Consider the following 18,361-nt stretch of genomic DNA (forward strand, 5'->3'; position numbering starts at 1 on the left):
GGAACGCCTCTCCTCTTCGGAACTTCTTCATCTTATTGCTTTAATCACTTATTTCTCTACTTAAGGTTTTAGATGGCTAACCATCTCCCAAATCAAGTCTGAAAACTTCTGCTTGCCTGGAAGATTTTTAAAATGTGGCCCTACTCAATCTGGTCAACTAAATGTCTTTAATACTCTTAAACATGGGCCTTGGGAACCAGGTCAGGTCTGTTTCCACCGTTTGTGTGATCCATTCTGGAATACCTCTGATGGGTGAAAATGGGTTACAAAGCAGGGACTTATCTGCTACAGTTTCACAGTGTACTTCCACTCAGATTGGGCAAACACACCTTCATTATGACTTTCTGGAAGCTTTCTTGGAGGTTCTTACTTGTTTATTCTTCTGGGTGAATTTTTAATTATTTCACTTTCAAGACTCAAGAAATCCTGCGGGATTTTAGTTGGAATAGAATTGTATTTAGAGGAATAAATTACTTTCTAAATGATTTCTTCCCATTCTTTATCTCCCCTGTTGAAGGAATCGAGGGTTTGAGACCTGGACAAGAGGAGATCAAAGAAGCAAGTCTAGGAAGGGCTGTGGTTTGGTTTACGTGGTGAGGGCCAAATGAATAAGTTACAAGGGACAACGCCCACAGGAAGACGCGGAGGAGAGATTTCTAATGACAAAAGGGCTGCTGTGTCCTCAGAGATGTGTAGGCCGATCTAGTGCAACCTCTCTCTGGAGACAGAATTGGAAGGATGTTGACATCGAAAGTGGCTGAAGCCACATCTTTCTTGCTTCCTCCTTTTTCCCTTAAGCCAACACTTGAGAGTCCCCACCCATGACGTTTCCTTCTTGAAGTTCTCTGGCCTTGGCATGCTGACACTTGGTCTAGTTTCATTGTGAGTGCCCTGCTGCCTGACACCTCCTGAGCCATCTAGCTGGGTCCACGCCCAGCCCACCCTGCAGCTAACACGGTAAGAGGAAGATGAAACGCAGAGGTTGGGCATGGGAACATGGGTTCTACCCCTCAATCTGCTTCCCACGTGATTCTCTGCCATGTTCTAGCCCCAGGCCCAGGCCATATTCCAGATCTTTGGAGAAACACTTTTCTGGAATCTTCTTCCCCTCCTTTCCCCTCCTGCCTTTCTGTTGAGTTGAGTACCTCATTGTCAGTAATTTCACTTGTCTTTTTTGGCTTACTTTTTCTTAAAAAGGTTGACGGTTATTTGCAGCTCTGCTCTGGTTCCATTCATCCCAGAATTGCCCACTCTTCAGGCTCAGTAATCTCTTAGCACCTCTAAAGTCCATCCTTCTCCTGGCTAAGAGCTTATCTAAATGCACCAGTCCCCAAGGAAATGTTAAAAAGACCTTCTTATGAACCATCTGCATTAATGGCTCAACTCTAGACGGGAAAAAGAGCCCAAACCATTGCTCTTAAGTCTATAATTATAGCCAGCAAATGTTCATGGAGGCCTGCTCTGTGTAAGGCACTGAGGGACAAACACACATAATGAAGTCTGGTCCCTGGTCCCGAATGGTTCACCACAGACAGTGCAGCAGGCAGGGCAAGGCAAGAGGTAAGTCAGGGACGTGAAGGAGGCCTGATATGGTCTGGGCTGCAGGAAACGAACAAGTCCTACACAGGATTCCCAGGGAGTTCTGGGAATACTGGACACAAAGGTTTATTTTCTTTTCTTAAGCTGGTTATCAGACTGAATGAGCTTTGGCAAACCAAAATATACATGACTCTAAAGAACAAATCCAAATTTTGGCCAGCCTGGATCTTCCTCTGTCACTAAAGCAGCTATGTGACCATGACTTTAGGCAAATGACTCGACTTTTCTGGCTTCTAGATTCCTTCTCTTTCCAATGAACCGGTCAGATTGTATCAGTGGTTTTGAAATGATCAACTATGGGGACCTGCTCTTCCAACTAACGTTTTCTGCAGAAGGTTCAGCTAAGGTAGCGTTGGAAAACTACGAGATTAAATAATCTCTTAGCAGCTTCCTTTGCATCTTTCCGTCTGTCCTATCCTTTCCATCTGTCCATCCAATACAACGGCTGCCGCTAGCCACATATGGCTAAGTGAGTTAGAACTGACTGAAGTTTAGAATTCAGTTTCTCAGTCACATTAGCTACCTTTCAACTGCTCAAGACCCACAAGTGGCTCATGGCTACTGTGCTGGATAGTGAAGATCTAGAACGTTCTCACCACTGCAGGAAGTTCTATTGGACAGCGCTGTGCTGCACTTACACAAACATGCACAGATATTTCCCCTCTTTTTATGCAAATGGTCCCATGTTCTGCACACTTGTGCGCCCTGATTTTTTCCCCACTTAGCTCTATAGCGATAGGTCCTTTCGCTATACGTGGAGAAACAATGATAGCAGAGAGACCAAGAGTTTGGCTTGTGAAGCCAGAAGCCCCGTCAGCTGCTAGTTGATGACTGTGAGCAAGTATTTAACTTCTTGTGTCTTAGTTTCTGTATCCTTTTTAAAAAAGATTTTATTTATTTGTTTGACAGAGAGAGTGAGAAAGCGAGCATGAGTGGGTGGGGGAAGGGCAGAGGGAGAGGGAGAGGGAGAAGCAGGCTCCCTGCTCCCCAAAGCGGGACTTGATCCCAGGACCCTGGGATCCTGGAACCCCTGCTCCAAAGGAAGATGCTTAACCGACTGAGCCACCCAGGCGCTTCTCTGTCTCCTTAAAATGGCCCTGGAATAGATACCTTATAGGACTGTAGTCAAGATTAATTGCACAAATAACATGGAAAGCCCTTCTACAAATGTCTGCTGTATGCTAACTCTCCAATAAAGAGCTCACTTTTCATCACCATTAAACCTCCATTCTCTTCTCTAACAGCTCTGTCGGGGTCGTCAGATGGACGGGACAGTCTCTTTAAATTGTTTCCGGTCTTTTGTTATTAGACTGCACACACATGGAACAAATCACAACGGATTCTGTCAAGTTGCCCTCAGAGAGGTTCCTCCACCTTTCTTATACTCCTCCCCACTCACAACGTGTGGGTGACTCTTCCCTCCACATTCAGAAAAGCATCCCCAAAGTTTCACAGAGCAACATGATTTTGCCCACACCCTCATGCTCTACCACTCCAAATAGAGTATTTTTAGTAAGGAAAAGTTGTTTTTTTTTTTTTTTTAAGGGGAAACAGCACTTCTGTATTTTCGGATGTGCTTCCTAAGAACATAAGACGTAATAAAGAAGCAATTTGTTCTAAGGAATCTTGTTCCATGACCAAGCTTAATTTATAAGAGACAATCTACAAACCTATCTTCACCTCTCGCTTCCAGAAAGACCAAATTCAGTCTCTAAAATCATCAGCTTCTGTGGCTAGACTATTTCTTTTTCCCAGATGAACGTTTCATGAATAAGAGAATGGAAAAAAATACTCAGTGCACATTCACTTGGGACTGTTATTATCTAAATAGACTTACAGGCTGTCCTGGGGGATCGAGAGGGAACAGCAGCAAACATCAAGGCCTCATCTCTCTGAACGAAGGCATGATAATGGCTTTTGGTATTGGATGGTGCCGGAGACAATACCAGCTGCTGGCATATTTGATCCAGGGAGGCCCTCCGCAGGACAAAGGATCGACAGGGAGGAGAAAGGACAAAGGCACTTTACATCGACCTCAGTTCACAACAGGAGGAAACATTCTTACAACATTTTATTTTGAAAATCACGCTTTTACTTCCTGAAGCTGGCAGGACATCTAACGTTTCTATACATATAAAAAAATGTGCACGGTGGCAAGGTTTGAATGCAGATGTTTCCTTCAAATGAGCCCGTAAAACCAGAAGACGTGGCTAACTCGTCAAGAGCCCTGCACGGGAAGCCTAACGCTGTCTGTAAAAGCCTACCTTATTTTCTCCTGCATTTTGTACTGGATTGAGCAGCCTGGGGGCATCCTGGGTGGCTCGGTTAAGCGTCTGCTGTCGGCTCAGGTCCTGATCCCAGGGTCCTGGGATTGGAGCCCCAAGGGGGAGGCTCCCTGCTCAGCGGGGAGTCTGCTTCTCCCTCTGCCTCTGCCCTTCCCCCACTCGTGTGCCCACACTCTCTCTCAAGGGAATAAATAAAATCTTAAAAAAAAAAAAAAGGAATTCAACAGGTTGGAACAGGCAGGACGTGGATCCCTCAGGCTGCAGGGCTCCTGAGCTGAGCCCTAGGGTTGGGATTTTGGGCTATCGTGTGCACCTCGTAGCCAGGCCTCTGGGCAGCCTCACTCCCAAACCCACGCCCAGCCTCCACTCCAACCCCCTCCCAGTCTATCACCCTCCGCCTCCAGTTCTTCAACACAGACCTTTCTGACTTACAGAGCTCTAGAGGCCAAATTCTTGGTGACCAAAGCTTTTTCCTTTTCCTCAGTGACAAGGAGGACTGACTCTCCCAGTTTCTAGTAGGTGCTGGTGATCTGGGGGATGGGGTGTGGACTACATTCCATAGCTCTGAGAAAAGGGAGGAGAAACCAAACAGCTAAATATTCATGTTAGAAGAGCCTGTCTTGGGGCGCCTGGGTGGCACAGAGGTTAAGCGTCTGCCTTCGGCTCAGGGCGTGATCCCGAGCCCCACATCAGGCTCCTCCGCTATGAGCCTGCTTCTTCCTCTCCCACTCCCCCTGTTTGTGTTCCCTCTTTCGCTGGCTGTCTCTATCTCTGTCAAATAAATAAATAAATAAAATCTTTAAAAAAAAAAAAAGAAGAAGAGCCTCCCTTCCCACACAGGCGACAGATTCGGGTCTAATTCGTTCAGCTAAAGAGCTGTTAAAGGTTTCGAAGACACAGTGGCAAGGGTCCCCCCAAGCCGTGGCTGCAGTGTCCCTGTTGCGAGTTTACCCCCCGAGGAAGATGGATGCAAAAGCAGAAAGGGAGACACGCGGATGAACCTTGAGGACATGACGTAAGGAGACATAAACCAGACACAGAAGAACGAAGCTGGATGATTCCATTTCCGTGAGGTACCTCTAGGAGCCAAATGCACGGAGACCGGAGGTAGAACAGAGCTCACCAGGGTTTGGGGGGCTGGGAGTCAGCGCTTAATCGTATAGGGATTCCGCTGGGGGAAGATGAAGGGAGTTCTGTGGATGGACCGTGGTCACAGCCACACGACCATGTGGATGTGAACGTGCTAAGACGGCCACGGAGCTGTACGCTGAAAAATGGTTAAAAAGGCAAATTTCACATTCTGTTTTACCACAGTAAAAAGAAAACGAGATCAAGGATGACAGGCACGACAACAGAGCAGAGGGCACAGATCCCTGCCCATCTTACCACAAACACCCATAAAAGCGGCAAAGTGGATTTCATCGGACAACGATGCAAACTCCCTGTGTAATTAAGAGTACTTTCCAGAATATCCTGTTCTACTTAGCAAATTGCTAGGTAACTTCCCCAATCTGAGTGAGAAGTTTCCAGCTATTCCTTTAAACCACTGTTTGGTGGTTCTGCTTGGCTGCGCTGTGGTCACCTTCGTCCCCGGGAACCCTAGGACCTTGGGGGCTCCGCCCTCGTCCTGCAGATGCAGCTCAGGCCCAGCTGGTGCTTGCGTGACCAGAAATCCGACACGGTCAGGCGGGGTGCATTTGACCCTTCTGTCCTCACCTCGGCTTTATCTTATCTTATCACCAGAACCCTCCCACGTTGCTGCCCTGCCCATCTTCCTGGGTTTTCTCGGGTCCCTCTAACTCAGGACGCCTCGCAGGGCTGGTGACCTGACTGCCTGGCCCCTCACGCTGACTCCAGTTCTGACGTCGCACCCCAGCGGGGCTCACTGACCTGTTCCTCATGAATTCAATGGGCTTTTCTGGCCCTGCATCGTAAAACTTGGATTTTGACGGGGAAAAGGTCTATTTATTCTACTCAAGTGTGATTAGCACTGATTTTAGCTTTAGTTTTCACATCATTATCAGAATATGCTACTCAGACTCTCAGGCCTTTTCCACCTTTTCAATCCATAGGCCTTATGATGCTCATGGTTAGGTGACCGCAAATCATGGAAAAGAAAACTAATAAGGAAAGTACACCGAAAATGTAACAAGATAACAAGAGTACGAGTAAATACATATGAAAAAGCCACAAGAAAATGTGAATGGGCTAAATGTCTCTATTAGAGGAATTTTCAGATTATATATAAAGCTAAACTGTAAGAAATATACTTAAAGCATGCACTGAATAAAAAGAATCAAGAATAAAGGAATTATAAAAATACATTATACAAATAAAAGCTAAGCGAAATGGGAACAGTGTATTAGCATCATAAAAAGAAAACTTTTAGGTCAGAAGATGTAACTGAAATAAAAAGTACACATATTAAGAAGATACAAGAGCTATGAACCCTTAAGTCTGGTATCAAAATATCTAATGTAAAGGGGCGCCTGGGTGGCTCAGTTGTTATGTGTCTGCCTTCGGCTCAGAGCGTGATCCCAGGGTCCTGGAATCAAGCCCCGCATCAGGCTCCCTGCTCTGCTGGGAACCTGCGTTTTCCTCTCCCACTGCCCCTGCCTGTGTTCCCTTTCTCGCTGGCTGTCTCTCTCTGTCAAATAAATAAAGAAATAAATAAATCTTAAAAAAAAATCTAACATAAAAACTTAGAAACCAAAGATTTTGATAGAAACCAGAATTAGAGTCAGAGACTTCAACACACCTCACTCAGAATTCCACAAATCAACCAGCCACACAGTGAAAGACACCCTCCAGTACCCACAGAGGGCAGCTCGGGGCCATTCACAAGTTTTGCTTGAGAATAAGGTGGGGGGGGGGCCCTCCTTTACATGTATGCACTAAAAGGTCCTTGCAGAGGACTCTGATCAAAGGAAAAGAGCATTTAGTCCCAAGGAAAATTTAAGCCTCCACTTCTGGGGAACATGAGAATTACAACTTCTAAATGGTTTCCCAGCTTCGAGCCAACAAAATTTCACAATGTTCTGGGTTCTCATTTGTCAGAAGGAGTCAGAGTCTTGTATGGATCTGTCCTGTATCCCAGAGGATAATATGTTCCTGCTGGCTAAAAACTGTCACCAACCCTACTGGAGAAGGCAGAAAAACACCTATTGTATTTTTTGACCGTGTATAAATGACCACGTATAAATGATACAGGGTTTCAGTGCTTGCTGACATCTTAACAAAAAACCAGGTCTTGGGGCGCCTGGGTGGCACAGCGGTTGAGCGTCTGCCTTCGGCTCAGGGCGTGATCCCGGCGTTATGGGATCGAGCCCCACATCAGGCTCCTCTGTTATGAGCCTGCTTCTTCCTCTCCCGCTCCCCCTGCTTGTGTTCCCTCTCTCTCTGGCTGTCTCTATCTCTGTCAAATAAATAAATAAAAAATCTTTAAAAAAAAAAAAAAGACCAAATAAACAGCTAAAAAAAAAAAAAAACAAAACCAGGTCTTATTAACACAAAAATTCATTTATACCTAAGCCAGGCAACAACAAGAAGCCAAATGTCCCTTTGTTACTAACGGAGTATAAAAATATGCTTTAGCTGGGTATTATATGCAACTGGTGAACCACTAAATTCTACCCCTGAAACTAATGATACAGTGCATGTTAACTAAATTGAATTTAAATTAAAAAAAAAAAAACTATAAAAACAACATAAATAAATAAATAACTATGCTTCATATTAAATAATGACCATCATTAAGCAGCGATGTTCCCCCAGGAGTAATATATCATATTATACACCACGTACTGGACCAAGTTGGGATTTTGCTCCCATGAGGAAATCTGTTACATAATGTAATACACGTTTATGTTAATTACATAAACGGGTTGAAAGAGAAAACACCTTATGTATTACTCAACAAATGCCAGAAAGGAATTTGATATAATTCTTACCTATCTCCAGATTAAAAAGAAAAAAATCTCAGTAAACTCAGAACAGAGCTAAGCTTCCTTTAACTGAGAGAGTATTTACTAGGAAACAAAACAAAAATATATTTAAAGGTACGATACTACTGCGAATGGAAAACAAGACAAGAATAGCCAACATCAACAGTAGTATTCAACATTTTACGGACTTTCATGAATGCAATAAAAAAAAAAGTACAAGAGGTATACGTATTGGAAAGAAGGAAAAAAGTAAGAATTATTTGCAACAGTTTGCCTCAACAACTCTAGAGAATCGACAAATAAAATCAAATAACGAGAAACGTCGAGATGGAAAAATTGTCATCTGTGACAATGACAGCTAACAGGAGCCCCTCCTGTGGTACAGCATAGTGGACAGAACTTTCTCATTTTCCTGCACACGAGCAGTGTGTGGTGAAGAACCAGATGAGTCAGTGGAAGACTGGAACGTCAGACATCTCCTAAGCTCCTGTTTATGCCTGGGTCTACCAGGTACTCAGACATAGTGCTAAGTAAATGATAAACAAATGGCCATCCACTCCGGAAAAAAGTTATAGTTCTACATAGTAAAATAAACACAAACTGCAAAAAAAGAAAGATTTAAATATTTTTAAAAGGATGATCTGGAACCCTGGTGATGGATAAAGGCTGATATTTTAATGTATAAAGAGCTCTGAGACTTCAAGGTAACGCAGATCGAACACATGGACTTTACTTTCATTTCCTCTTGAAGTCCCGCAAGACCACAGAAAAAAGAGATTGCTTTTCTCCCCCAAAGGTGTTAACTGATGAGCAAAAAAGGAAAGAGGAAAAGAAATAAAGTTCTGGCATCTAATAAGCAAACAGGCCAGAAGTAACTAACATAACAGACCTAACAAAACTAAATCCCAAGCCAGCAACGGGAAGAGCACAGATCCAACCTGATTTTAGTGCAAAATTTCCCAAAGGCTCAGAAAACAGATGGCGCAAGGCACTTCAGGAGGTAAGAAGGAAGGTGGTTAAAAACAGGACTGGCTTAGATCCATCTACAAGGCCATTCAAGTCAACTGAAGCCTAGGGAGTAAAATGGCGTCTCTGGACAGGGTGGGTATTGGGCATAATTCTTACTTCTAGATTTAAAAACAAATTCTCAGTGAACACAAAACAAAAGCAAGCTTCCTTTAGTTAAGAGAGCATTTATCAGCAAACGATTGTGAAAATTAATAAAGGGAACTCTCACTGAGATGGAGTAGGAGAGACAGAAGGAGAGGATGGAGGGGGAGCCTACCACTCAAGGTCAACTGCAGGAAAAGTTGTCAATTACAGAAGAATCAGAAGAATCCTGGACAGGAGAGACCCCTTACAGGAGGGACATAGTATCTCCCACAAGAAACCGACTATCCCTGCAACTTGGACAATGAGAAAGGAACTGTGGTCACCCTGAACTCTTGCTCTTTCTCCAACGGCCTTTTGTTCAAAACAACTCCTTCCAACTTCCCCCTTCTTCTCCATAAAATAATATTCTTCTCTTGTTTGTTTGTTTTGGACTTGTCTATGGTTTTGCCATAGCTTGCTTATCCCAAATTGCAATCCTTTGTTATTCTTGAATAAACCCATTTTTTTTTTTTTTTTTTGCTGGTAAAATGACTATCTTATTTTTAAGGTTAACACAATATAAAAATGACATTTCATGGTGAGGCACAAGTGATGCCCTGAAAACAGGGAAACCAAGGGGACTCTGCAGGGTACCCAGGTGGTCAACAGACCCTTCCAGGCACCTCTGCTCTTCTCTGCTCCCCCAAACCCTGGCTGCCAGGATGGTGCCCTCAGCCAGAAGATTGGAAGGTCCTTCTCTGGGGAATCTGAGCAGCCCAACAGGACAGATGCGAAGACACAGACACCAGGAGTCCATCAGGGACATGGCACAGGCACGGCACTCTACAGTGAAGACCACAGTCACAAGCCTCACAAGCGAGCCAGGAGCCACCAGTCAGCTTTGGAGGGTCCCACACTTATATGAGAGAACCACTGCTCAAGGACCAGGACTTTTCCGATAAAGTCTCTAGCGCACAGACAGAGATCAAGCAATACCAACAAAACAAAGAAACCTGGAGGAAAGAACTTAGGCAGGGAGAAGACTTAGGGATAAAAGCCACCTATCGTTCTGGGCAAAATTAACAGAAGATATCCCATCTATGAAACAAAACCAGAAATGCTATAAAAAACACAGGGTCCGAAAAAGAACTCCTTGAATGTACAAATAGGACGGCGGATAGATTCAATGGAGTATTATTCGGCCTTAGAAAGGAAGGAGATTCCTGACACACGCTACCACATGGATGAACCTGGAGGACATTCTTCTGGGTGAAATAAGCCAGTCACGAAAGGACAAATACTGCATGCTCCCACTTCTATGGGACTATCTAGAGACATCAAAACCACAGAGATAGAAAGAAGGAGGGCTGCCAGTGCTGGGGAGAGGAGATGGGGAGTTACTGTTTAATGTGTCCAGTTTCAGTTCGGAAAGATTTGAGATTGACCGCACAACAGTGTGAATATACCAAATACTGAACTGGGCACTTAAAAATGGTTAAGATGATAAATTTTATTTTATGCATATTTTACCACAGTTAAAGATTTTAAAAGATGAATGAGGTGAAAAATATGATAGCAGAAATGAAACATTTAAGAGATGTTAGAACATTAAGGAAGTCTCTCAGTAAACTGTGAAACAAAGAGATGGAAGAAACGTGAAAAGAGATGATAATTAGGAGGCCAGGCTAGGAGTAATACCAGAAAAAGAAAACAGAAAGGAAGAAATTAGCAAAAAAATAATTCAAGAAAATAGGAACATGAATTATCTTACCAAAAGAGTACAAGGAGTACCCAGAATGATAGAAAAAAAGAAAGATCCATATCAAGGCACATCACCTTGAAATGTTAGAAGGCTGAGGACAACTGGAAGCTCCTACAAGCTCTTGGAGAGTGAAAAAAAAGGTCTCATAAGAAGGATTGGAATTATTTGTTCTCACTGCAACACTGGAAACCAGAAGACAATCGAGCAATGCCTACAAAATTATGAACAAAATTTTATAACCTAAAATTTTATACCCAATTGAACTATCATGTGTCAGAGTCAAATAAAGGTCATAAAATTTTTTTTTTGCAAGGTCATAAAATTTTACCTTCCATGAACCCTTGCTCAGAAAGACAATGGAGGAACCAAAACAAGGAAGGTAGGAAAAAGAAAGGAATAGGGCCAGGGCCCAGGACACAGAAGATAAAAAAAAAAAAGAGAGGGACACCTGGATGGCTCAGTCGGTCAAGCATCTGACTCTTGATTTCAGCTCAGGTCGTGATCTCAGGGTCACAAGATGGAGCCCCTCACTGGGCTTCACACCGGGTGTGGATCCTGCTTAAGATTCTCTCTCTCCCTCTGCCCCTCCCCAACCGCTCAAGGGCATGCGCGGGCACATACACACGTGTGCTCGCTCTCTCTAAAAAAGAGAGAAGCAAAGGTAGAACGGTGAAGAGAGACCCCAGTTTGAGAGCTGTGCACCAGGCAAGGTCGACAAGCCATGCTGAAGGAGGTCAGAAGTCTCCAGGAGATTCCCTCAAGGTGAAGCTAGTGGAATCTCTGACTTGTATGACATAAGCGGGTATGTCATAAGCGTTTGGAACGTATTAGTGATTATTACATAAAAAAAAACTAAAGTAAACAACGGAACAAAAAGATAATTATGAGAAAAACAAAGGTTGTACAGAAAAGAAAAAAATAATAATTTATGTACCATTACGTGGCTTATCTATGAATAACATTTATATCCTTTCAACATAAATTCCAAATATGCACAACTACATGGGGAGAATGGGAAGACAGGAAAGGAGGGCTGAAAAAGAGATAAACACTCATCTTTCATAGTAGGAGATCAAGGTACAAAATCTAAAATAGAAAACAAGAAACACTACATCAAAAACTAAGGATACACTGTATGGTGACTAACATAACATAATAAAAAATCATTATTAAAAAAATAGAAATTTTCACAAAAAAAGAAACAAGCAGCATAGGTACGCTATTTAGCAATGTGGAGGTAAACTGCAAAGAATCATCAGATCAGTGAAATGAAAGAACCCCACCCTAAGAGAATAGAACTCTCCAGGGCTCCTACAGTTCTTCTGCAGATTGCTATGGACTGAATTGTGTCCCCCACAAAGTTGTATGTTGAAGCCCCAACCCCAGGGTGATGGTATTTGGAGGCGGGGACTTTGGGAGGTGATTGGCTTTAGATAAGACACTGATGAGATTAGTGTCCTTTCAGTAAGAGCTCGGGGAGTAACCCTCCCCCCCATTATCACTTCCAGAGCCCTGTGAAATCAGTACTTGTTGTGTAAACCCCGCAAGTTTGTGGTGTTCTGTTATAGCAGCTAAGACTTAGATCTTCCATTATGGGCACATGTAACTTTGATAAAAATACAACAAAAAGGGCTCTTACATAACTTACATATTTTGAGGGGGAAAAAAATAAAGACGTGAAAAGAAAAGCAAACAAAGCAATTGTGCTAGTATTTAACAGAAGATAGATTTCATTTCATACATAAATGGCTAACAAACTGATGAAAGGTGCTCAACTTGAATCCGTAATGAAAAATTAAAAGGGACGCCATTTTCTCCTCTTGGATTGGGAAAGATGAAGAGAGTATCTATACCCGATAGTGGACCAGGCAGGAGGAAACCGGCACTCCTGTACATTGTTTAAGGGATGGAAGCTTGAATAACCCTGCAGGAGAGCAATTTGATAATGGAAATCCAAAGTGTAATGTACCCTTTCATTAAGGATTTTACTTCCTAGGAATTCAGTTCACAAAAACCTAGCACAGGTCTAAAAAGGTGTGGTCAATGATGTTTATCACCGTGGAACCACTTTTATTTAACTGAGGGAAGATTCGCGTAACACACAGGTCACCCTTGAAACCACCTTAAAGTGTACAGTTTAGTGGCTTCTAGAACATTCCCCATGTTTGGCAGCTGTTGCCACGCTTCAGGTGCAGAACATTTTCATCACGCTAACAGGACACCCTGTACCTGTTAGCAGTCACTCCCTATACCCGCCGACCCCCGGGCCCCGGCAAACTCTAACCTTTTCTGTTTCTGTGGATTTTTCTGTTCTGGGCTAATTCATATAAATCGAGTCACATAAGATGTGACATTTTGCATCTGCTTTCTTTCACTTAATACAATGTTTTCGGGGTACATGTGGGTTGTAGCACCTCATTCCACCTTTTGGCTGGATAACAGTCCACAGCATGGATATACACGTTTTCTTTACCCATTCATCCATCCAGTGGTGGTGCATTCCAGCTCTTTCCACCTTTTGGCCACTGTGATGGTGCTGCCGTGAACATTCACGTTTCAACACTTATTTTCAATGCTTTTGCATACTGACGCTGGAGTGGGGTTGCCAAACTGTTTTCCACATCACTTTACGTCCCCACCCGCAGTGCGGGAGGGTTGCAATTTCTTCATATCTATGACCTGACGTGTCACGTTTTTCATTTCGGTTATAGTACTTCTCGGCTCCAAAATTTCTGCTTGGTCCCTTTTTTATACCTTCCATCTCTGTGTTGATATTCTCATTTTGAGCATTCTGGGCATATTTAAGACAGTTGGTTTCAAGTCTTCATTCAGTAGGCCCAGTTCCTATTTTTTCCCCTTGTGAATGGGCCAAACTTTCTTGTTTCTCTGCATATCTGTAATTTTTTATTGAAAACTGGCATTTTGAGTATTATTATTATTTTTTAAAGATTTTTTTTTTTCCTGAGAGACAGACAGAGAAAGAGCATGTGGGGTGGGGGCAGAGGGAGCGGGAGAAGCCCGACACAGAACTTGATCCCAGGACCCTGGGATCATGACTTGAGCCCAAGGCAGACGCCCAACGGACTGAGCCACCAGGGTGCCCCAGCACCTGTACTTTTAAGTGCTCTTGAAAAACAGTGCCCGAGAAGCCACCTCTTCCCCAGTGGAAGCTCCTAGTCGGCAAAACAAAGGCAAGCCCTTGAGCTGATCCTCTAGGGAACCATCAGACAGGTCACAACACACCCCCACAGGTCCCCTAGAACAAGGGCTGTGGTAATGCTAGCAAGGTGCACAAGGAATGCTGGCCGCCATCTGTAAGGCTCTCGCTGAGCTGGGAAGTGGAGGATGGTACTGCGGGGGGCGTTTAAAATGGCACAGAGCTTCTCCCCTCCTTCGGTATGTGTTCCCCTGCTTGTTACAAGTTTTTGACTAGATTCCAAGGTTATGAAATGGCTGGTTCTGATGCTTTTTGCCATGTTACTTGTTGTTTTTGTAGAGGGAGGGAGTCTTGGATTTCCTTAGTCCCCCATTTCGCTGATGCCTTTGTGGTACTATTTCTAAGGGTGGGTGATATGACCGATGTTGTGGATTGCTTTAATCAACTGTCTTCTAACCCCCTCTAGGAGCTGGAAAGTTGAAAAGTGCATTTCCCAGACACCCCTGCAGCTCGTGTTTGGGATGTGATTTAGGTTCTGCCAGTCCTAGGCCCTTGCACGCAATGGATTCAGGACTGAGTTACCTGGAGAAAGAGGCAAGGTCGGGCATCCAGTTCACTGGTCCAGCCTACAGGAGAGGTGCTCTGATTCTGGAGCCAAAACTCCAGTAGCAGGTTCCGGATTTTACATCTTCCTGATCACGAAGGCCGCCTCCTTGGCAGGCCAGTTCTGATAGGCAGACGTTGGGAGTTATCCCTAGAATTCCAGCCTAGCTTATGTTTCTTTTCTTTTCTCTTTTCTTTCTTTCTTTTTCTTTCAAGATTTATTTATTTATTATTTTAGAGAGAGACAGTGTGTGAGTGGTAGGGAAGGGACAGAGGGAGAGAGAGAGAGAATCTCCAGCAGACTCCCCACTGAGCACAGAGCCCGACTCGGGGCCCCATCTCACGACCCGTGAGATCAGGACCTGAGCCGAAACCGAGAGTCGGACATTTAACTGACTGAGCCACCCAGGTGCCCCATCTAGTGTACGTTTCTTTAATACTCCTAGCAATTCTGTGAGCGGTCTACCCTTACTGGATAAATTCCTTTCTGTTTAAAACAGCTGGAGTGGATTCAGTGGTCTGTAACAAAGAGCGCTGAGAAATTCCGATGGAAAGTTGCAAGCAACTGAAAGGTCCATCAACAGGTCACTAGAAGGGCGCCTGGGTGGCTCAGTCCATTAAGTGCCTGCCTTCAGCTCAGGTCATGATTCCGGGGTCCTGAGGTCAAGTCCCATGTCAGGCTCCTTGCTCAGTGGGGAGTCTCTTTCTCTCTCTCCCTCTGCCGCTCCCCCTGCTTGTGCTCTCTCTCTCGTTCTCAAATAAATAAAATCTTTAAAAAATAGGCCACTATATAAAGTATTGCTTATGCCTACAATGAAAATCCATGCAGGAGCTACAGATAATAAAATAGCTGTACGTGTACTCACAGAAGGAAGAACACAGTATATCAACTGGAAACACTCATCATTTATCAATTATGATTCTATTTTTGTTAAGTTTAAAGACTTGTATTTGTATGCTCAAGGCAGAGGTTCTTTTTTTTTTTTTTTTTTTTTNTTTAAAGATTTTATTTATTTATTTGACAGAGATAGAGACAGCCAGCGAGAGAGGGAACACAAGCAGGGGGAGTGGGAGAGGAAGAAGCAGGCTCATAGTGGAGGAGCCTGATGTGGGGCTCGATCCCGTAACACCGGGATCACGCCCTGAGCCGAAGGCAGACGCTTAACCGCTGTGCCACCCAGGCGGCCCGAGGCAGCGGTTCTTAACCAGGGGCGGTCTCTCTCCTCTTCCCTGGTGGGGAATATATGTCAGTGTCTGGAGACATTTTTGATGGTCTCAACCGGGAGAGGATAATGGCATCTCGTGGGTGGAGGCCAAGGGTACAGCTAAAATCCTACAACGCGCAGGACAGCCCCATGACAAAGAACTGTCTGGCCTCAAATATCAATGGTGCCAAGCCTGAGAAACCTTGATTTAAAGAAAAATATTAAACTGTTATTAAAAACGATACTTTTAGAGAGCAGGACTGAGCAACAGGGTAGGAATTATGTCACTGTTTATACACAATATAACATTTCATTCCCCCCCCTAAAAATTAGGATTTGTTTTTTTTAAATTGAGAAGATATGAATAAGGAATAAACCAAATAACACCATTTATTTCTAATAATAAAAGGAACTAATGCTTAGTGTAAAGATTCAGAAAACACCCAAAGAGATCAGTTATGATCCTTTTGATCCTTACACCACAATACCCAGCAGGAACTAATTGAAGAAAAGTGGAAATCTGCTCTAAGGATTATATGGTTTCACAGAAACTACGGATATCTGCAAGGATGCCGCTACTGAGCTTGGACAAGCACCCGGAATCAGGAGACGGGAAGATGTCCCATCTGTTTCATTACCTGGCCTTCTCCCCCCGCGTTTGTTAAGTTTTCTGTCCCTACAGAGGCTTTCCTCCACTTTCTTTCCAGGTCAGTGCGGCCCTGGGAAGGGTTCTGGGAATGGTGAGAAGTCTCCCCAAATCCAAGTGACCAGACCCCAGTTAAGGGCCAACCTCACAAGCAGCCTTTGTAGACACACTCTATGCGCAGGCCTGTTCTGTGCTTTTCTCTGCACAGTGGCAAAAACATGGCTGCCGACAGCACAGGGCTCTGTGTCAGAGTAATCTTGCTCTCAGTTCTAGTTCCAAACTCCTGGGGAGAGGCTGACAGGCCCGGCTTCAGCTGGGTGCCCTCCCCAGCACCAGTCAGAAGTCCCTCCCATGAAGGTGGGACAAGTCCCTCCCATCTGCTGTGCAAACCATCTCATGGGGATCTCTACCACACCCTTTGATACTTTTGTTCAGAAAATAATTTTTAGGGCACCTGGGTGGCTCAGTTGGTTGGGTGACTGCCTTTGGCTCAGGTCATGATCCTGCAGTCCTGAGATCGAGTCCCTCATTGGGCTCCCTGCTCAGTGGGGAGTCACTTCTCCCTCTGACCTTCATGCTCTCTCTCTCTCCCAAATAAATAAATAAAATCTTAAAAAAAAAAAAACACCCAAAAAACCAAACTGTAGAAAATTGACAGTAATGCAGATGATTCTTATCTAGTAAAAATAGTAATTTTTATTACTCACGATTTCCTCTATCTGGGCAGGCGCACACCACTGAGAGTAGGAAGGGGCGATTCTAGCTAGGCATGCTGGCCCGTGAGCTGAAAGCCCTGGAAATATGGATTGCCAGGAGTGGAATATATGTTCGCTACAACCTGGGAAATAAGGCCTTTCATCTTTATTTTCCAGACAGATTCTACTGTTGCCTCATGTTGTAAGACAATGCCTGGTGCCGGTTAAAACGTCTTCGTGGGGGGCGCCTGGGGGGCGCAGTCATCTCCGCTGGGAGCCAGCTTCTTCCTCTCCCACTCCCCCTGCTTGTGTTCCCTCTCTCGCTAGCTGTCTCTCTCTGTCAAATAAATAAATAAAATCTTTAAAAAAACAAAACAAAACAAAAACCCAAAAAGTCTTCGCAAACCATCGTGTCTCACACGCAGCCGCGGAGACGCTGCGTCAAAAAAGGCCTCATAAGATCTGAGGCCAGTGATGACATTCATCTTCCCCTGAGAATCTATATAATATATAACGAAGTCAGGAAAAGAACCACTTTGATGACAATAAATAAATCAAAGCATTGTACGTTCTTTGAATTGTGCATGTGGCCCTCCAGAGACCTGTCTCAAAAAAGAAAACAACAAACAGAGCTCCGCAGGGCCTGGTATTCCACAGGCCGCTTGCTACTGGACGAGCATATGCTCATACTTGTCTGTGGGAACTCAGAGACAGAAAAACAGAAGTTGCCCGCGATGTGGGTGTTCTTTCCAGATGCAAAATAAGATTTGTTTTGGACAACACAAAGATCGCTTTTTTCCTCTCACAGAGAAGAATACAGAGCTCCCAGCTCATGGGCTCAAAACAGGCTCAAAGAGGTGTGTCTGTGCCTCCCTGGTACCACAGCTATCCCTCGCTAGCCCAGGTCTTGCAACACGAATCTGGAAACCGCACAGACTCAGGTTTTGAGGCCAGCCTCTCACTCGCTAACACTTGCGTCTTGCTCTCTGAAATCCTAGAACCACATACGATTTGAATAACAGAAGATACCTGTGTACATCTGTATCTCATGGAGGGGTCCGCCAACTTTTTCTGGAAAGGGCCACACAGTAAATAATTTTGGTTTGTAGGTCATACAGCCAAAAAGGCTCAACTGTAATGACTCGTCCCTGCAGCTGTAGCACAAGAGAGCTACGGGCAAAATGTTTAGGGATGGCTGCACCTGTGTTCCAATAAAACTTTATTTATAAGTACATGTAGTGGGCTCGATTTGGCCCCGGGGCCACTGTTGGCTGAACACTGATCTGAGTTGAGGCTTAAATCTCCTGTTACAGGATGAGACCTACATTATTATTATATCAAATGGCAAAAGCTTTGAGAATACCAAGTGTTCA

General features: G+C 44.2%; 1 protein-coding gene and 1 long non-coding RNA gene across 7 annotated transcripts in view; one reads left to right on the plus strand and one right to left on the minus strand.

Moving 5' to 3' along the window:
- Window positions 1-18,361, minus strand: part of SPECC1 (sperm antigen with calponin homology and coiled-coil domains 1) — a 271,543-nt gene that overhangs the window by 32,038 nt on the left and 221,144 nt on the right. The gene's annotated exons all lie outside the window — the stretch shown is intronic.
- Window positions 860-17,276, plus strand: LOC117796988. Its single transcript, XR_004621794.1, has 3 exons — window positions 860-957; window positions 16,196-16,354; window positions 17,166-17,276. It is a non-coding gene; the product is annotated as an uncharacterized LOC117796988 (long non-coding RNA).

Source organism: Ailuropoda melanoleuca, chromosome 17 (assembly GCF_002007445.2).
Source record: "Ailuropoda melanoleuca isolate Jingjing chromosome 17, ASM200744v2, whole genome shotgun sequence".
In the NCBI taxonomy this organism is placed as follows: Eukaryota; Metazoa; Chordata; class Mammalia; order Carnivora; family Ursidae; genus Ailuropoda; species Ailuropoda melanoleuca.